The 5461-nt window shown below is 33.6% G+C and overlaps 1 long non-coding RNA gene across 1 annotated transcript; it reads left to right on the top strand.

The window, feature by feature from the left end:
• The first annotated feature begins 1885 nt into the window (after nucleotides 1-1885).
• On the top strand, nucleotides 1886-3432 carry LOC149899572 (uncharacterized). Its single transcript, XR_016457920.1, has 3 exons — nucleotides 1886-2461; nucleotides 2585-2646; nucleotides 2721-3432. It is a non-coding gene; the product is annotated as an uncharacterized LOC149899572 (long non-coding RNA).
• Nucleotides 3433-5461: the final 2029 nt, after the last annotated feature.

The raw sequence follows: 5461 nt of genomic DNA, 5'->3' as shown, positions 1-5461 counted from the left end.
TATAATGTACCTTTTCAAGGTAAATATAGTTAAAAAATAGAATTTCTTTTATCTATATAAGTGTAAAATATATTTTCATGGTGCATCCGGCATGCCGGCATTCGCATCTTTTACCTGCGGCACGCGCGGCTTTTGGTTGCCGGCGGCAGTTTGCTTGCGGCTTCGTTACGGAGTGGCAGCCGCAGGTAAAGCCGGCGGCCTGCATTCAGCGGCAAAGCGGCCGCGGCGATCTGAAACTCGGAGGCATGTGTGGATGCGCCATATGAAGGACATGACTGTAGAAACATTATAGAGAAAACTGAAAGTCTGTGCTGAAAGCTCTCTGTTGACTTTTCTTTATTTTGTATTTTTAATGATTTACGTTTCGTCTCATATAGAATTCTCATCTGGATATTGCTATTAATATATAAGTACAACTGAATTGATTGTTTAGTTTATGCAATTAATGAAAACAGCAAGACTGATGGCAAAGTACAAAATTGTCGAAAAATATATTAGTGACCTATATAGAAACTAAATTCAACACAACATTACGATGTTGTGTTGAATTTAGTAAAATAAAAAATAAACCCCAAAATAATCCCAAAGCACCCCCTTCACGTCATAGTTCACGCTAAAATCTTTTACGAATCTGTGAACCTTTTAAACGGATAGATTTCACGCGGCATTCTGTGAAAGGCCTTGAAGCTGAGATAGAACGATGTTATCTTGAGGTCGTGTTTTTCACGCAATGTAAAATATTAAAGAGTTCAGTTACACGCTTGTCAGCGTTCGCTTAGTGTATTGTTTGCTCTGACAGCGAAATATTGCTTTGTTTGCAACGGCTTTTTCGTTTGTGGGTTTTTTTAAGAGCGGCCGATGGACGGAATTGGAGTTTATCTGTATCAAATGCTATGGAAAATAAAATATAATGTGATAACTTGAAAAACTCAAACTAAATTATGGTCTTCTAAAAATTAAATAAAAAATAATAAATTCCGTTTTTGTTTTAGACATCACAAAACTATATAATTATGTATGAAAACGAAGGTAAATATACCTTTTACATTAACGAATTGAAAAATGATAAGGTTTTATAATTTTGATGATCCGATAACTAATACCTAATAATTTTAACATTTTGATGAAACATTGTAGTCTATAATATTTTAGTAGTGCAATTTGTTTGTGTTTTGAAGTTTCCGTAATTGATTGCAAAGTAGGATTTAATTGTGCACTCAGAACTTAATGAACCGATAAAATCAACATTCAAAACCATTAATATTTTCGTTTTGTTTTGCTGTTACTTTAGATTAAACAAAAATAATTATTGTTTTGTTTACACCATTTTATTCAGTGGTATAATATTTTCCTTTTAAAAGTGGTTTAATTATTAAAAATACAAAATATGCCATGACACGACTACTACAAAATTTATATGTAAATAGTAGAGTCTGAGGCATTTATTTATTCCTGTGGTTTAGTCATGTATTTAACTACCTGTGCTCTGCGGTTTTACCTACATTGCTCCTCTCCTATTAGCGTGATGATATAATATAGTCTATAGCCTTCCTCGATAAATGGGCTATATAACACCGAAATAATTTTTCAAATCGGACCAGTAGTTCCGAGATTAGTGCGTTCAAACAAACAAAAAAACTCTTCAACTTTATAATATTAGTATAGATTACATGCTTATAATATCTGCTCTCTATAAAATTCCGTAGACGCCGATTCAAATAATAGGTAGAGCATAACCTATCACTTGCAATGTCTTCAATCCAAAATCGTACATACAAGGCCACATTTAAAAGTACACATACAGTGCGTAACCAAACCAAATAAAAAAATCGTGACGTATTTGCGTATCCACGTGTCTCTTTATTCGCCACTAGAACGTCTTAAGGTGATGAATTAATTTTTCTAACATTTACGGCCCTTTTCAAACCTTCGTAATTTTTATATTATTAAAGTTGTCGTGATGAAAATTCTTGACAAGAAAGTTCAATAGTAACACAATACGTCTACCGTTTTAGAAACATGATTCCATGATATTTTCTCGATAGAAAAAAAATACAAAGTTCTCATTGTTATTTTTTTATAATCTCTGGCATCTTCAAAATAACAAACGTAAAGTTACGACTTTTTGGATATTAACTATAAAATATACAACCTATACGTCTACCGATTTAGAATTTTGAAATATGCGATGGTTTTGAAATAAACAAGAAATACTTGAAATTAGCGCGCGACCAGCCAATATAGCGAGAGCCGCCCTGTACCTTCCTACCCCGATCGCTGCACGAGTCATTCCCGCTACGGCCGTCACACGGGGAACTTGTGTCGCTCGCGCAATCGTAAAAAAGGGTGACAACACGATAAGACAAAATGAGACAAATGGGGACAATAAAGAAAATAAGAAGAAGAAACATAAAGGTTGGAGAAAAAAGAATGCTTACAATTGGAACAAATTAATGAAGAAGTTGGTTTTATTTTAAATTTGATGATAATTGTATTATAGACGATGTTTGATATGTACCCCTGTTTTAAGTACATAACGAATGTGTAAAATTTTTTTCATTTATAGCATAGATAATCTTTTCAGAAATCCGGAATCCAGAAGGAAAATAAACCCACTGATTGTTCACAATGTGAACCCACTCCTTCGTAAGTACCTTTATTCAGTCAAAAATGTATGTTATCAACGTTCTACTGGTTTTATCGCATGATTCCGTTTTTAGCAAAAAGCAACAAAGTGCAAAGAAATAAAAAATCATGGTGAACTTAGTGGAAGTATGGCGGACGTGATATGGAACAGGAGCTCATTGGAGTAGTATTATATTTAAAAAAAATACGAAAAAATTTCAAGAATTACATTTCTTAGTAGGTGGTAGATAAGTATGTTGTATAAAGAATTTGATGTTGATATTTATTTCATTTATACTTACTACACCTGTGCGGGAAATTGCTTAGTACTAAAACAGGTTTATATTCATATTTACATAGTAATGTGAGTTTTAATTTCGAAAAATTTTGTGTAAGTATATTAAATTGAGTTCCTGGGTGATCTGGAAACACAATTGGGCCCGGAAGATGGCGCTGCAGTCACTCCTCCTAATCACATGAACCGATTTGGATGAATATTTGTGTGCACATTTCATTGTTGTGGGATGATTGGTTGATTCGTTTTCAGATTACCTATATTATGTATTTTTGTTGTAAACTTAATTTAATGTTTATAATACATTATTATTGGTATAAATAAGCCAGTGTTCGTCTCACATTGCTGTACCTGCCTACCTACCCTACCAGGGCCTAACTTTGTTCTGGCTATTTTATTTTGATTATTTGTAATGAATAATTACAATTATAATAGAGTGCAAAAAATAAATACATGCGTCAATATATTTTGTGTTTTTTTTAAAACAATTTTTCTATTTAAAAAAATATCATTCCGACCGCGGCTTTGCCCGCTTGGTTATATCGTGAATCCTGTTTTATCCCACAGAAGTGTTCAGTTCGGATAAAAAGTATCCTATGTGTAAATCCAGGCAATTAGCTATATTTTATCAAAATTGGTAATGTAGTCTTGACGTGATTAAGTAACAACTAACAAAAAAATATACAAATTAACATCCAAAGTTTCGCATCAGTTTTACTGTATTAGTGATATCTTCCACTCTTGACTTTGAGAAGAATGAGGGTTTATAACTTCTTTCAGAAATAGTACCTTTCATTTCTGGGCATGATGTAATATCTACGTCAGCATCAAATTCTATCTAAATCAATTCAGTAGTCCGCGTTATTGATTACCATTTCATTTTTTCAGAGTAACAATATTTTTTGTTATTTTAAAGATTATTTATAACCTGTATTATTTTGTAATAAAGTAAACATTACGAAATAATAATTATTATTAATAATGTCTAAGTAGTTGTTGGAAAGAAGATTATTTGTTTATAAGCAAGAAAATAAAACCAATAAATCAACAATTGAATAAATGTATAACAATATTATAACTGTATGACGACTCCATACATGTTTGTCCCGAGTCGGCCAGCGGCAGCGCGGCGAGTTTGCAAGAATGACTTCGCGCACACCCGCGTTCGCGATAGCGAGCTATAGACCGGGAGATACTGACACAAAATTTCGAGTCATTTGTAACAGGATGGCGGTTCTACAGGGGTCTTAGTACGCAATGACAAAAAGAAAAATGATGGTGTGAACGCTGGTACCGGTGGGTTAGTCGCGTGGGCGTTAGTCGAACTCGTCGGAAAAATAGCGATAGTCCAACGACATGTAACACAAAAATTTTAGAATTTACCGATAGCCCATAAAAAAGAAGTAGGCGGTAGTGTCATGCCATACTTTTCCGGTATGACTTACAACCCGCCATACCGACGCGAATGTGTTGATTTAAAAAAAACAATTATTCAACCATTTGTACCAAGCTAACTTTTGCACAGGTAACCATCGTCGTGCAGCCATTTACGAAAATCGCCATGCCATACTTTTCGGACGATTCCAAATGGTCGCCATACCGCCGAAAATCTGCAAATTTTTTTTATTTCGCCTATCTTTTTGTACCAGTATTGCATTTGGCTTTTTGGAGAGTATTTGATAAAATGTGACCATTATTATATTTGCCATACTTCTAGTAGGGGGAAAAAGTGCTGTCATACTTGAAAAATAAATTTATTATTAATTTATATAAGTGAAGATTTCCAACACCTAGATCTTTGAAATTTTGTATTTATATTCGTTGATCCTCAAAATTACAGGAAAAATAAGTGCCATACTGTTACAAATCCTTTGACTTTCGCTATTTTCCGACGAGTTCGACTAACGTCCACGCGACTAAGCCGCCGGTACCAGCGTTCACACCATCATTTTTATTTTTGTCATTGCGTACTAAGAACCCTGTAGAACCGCCATCCTGTTACAAATGACTCGAAATTTTGTGTCAGTATCTCCCGGTCTACTATTAGACTCCGCCCGCCAAGCAGTGGATTTTTTTTTGTGTATCGTCTTAACCCTTAACGCAATAAATATTTTATGGTATACCTCAAAAGTGTTTTAGCTCTCAACGTGAGTGCCCCCGTGACGTCACGTGACGTAATGAACTGCAATAATAAAATGTGTGTGACGAACGTTTTGTCAATTTATTTAATCGGTGATTGAGTGGAGAGAGTTTTTAAGTTGGTAACGTGATGGTTGTTTGATGAATTATTTTCGATTTTATAAATAATGGATAGAGAGAGAAATTAATGCAAATAAATCCATCATGATTTAATATTATTAATAATAATTATACAAATAAACTAAATATAAGAACCTTTATATTAGTTCTCAGAACTATAGAAAATGAACAGTAACATTATATTTTTATTACAATCTAGTGTCAAGAGAAACTTATACGACAAGAAGATTGATGATTTTTTTTAGGTAGGTAGATACTATCGTTCTATACCTATGATTCAAA

This window comes from Colias eurytheme, chromosome 20, assembly GCF_061535395.1.
Source record: "Colias eurytheme isolate Ceu_HAF_F1 chromosome 20, ilColEury1 Martin Lab GWU primary, whole genome shotgun sequence".
NCBI lineage: Eukaryota > Metazoa > Arthropoda > Insecta > Lepidoptera > Pieridae > Colias > Colias eurytheme.
The sequence above is the reverse complement of the archived record's forward strand: the minus strand, read 5'-3'. Positions and strand labels throughout refer to the sequence as shown.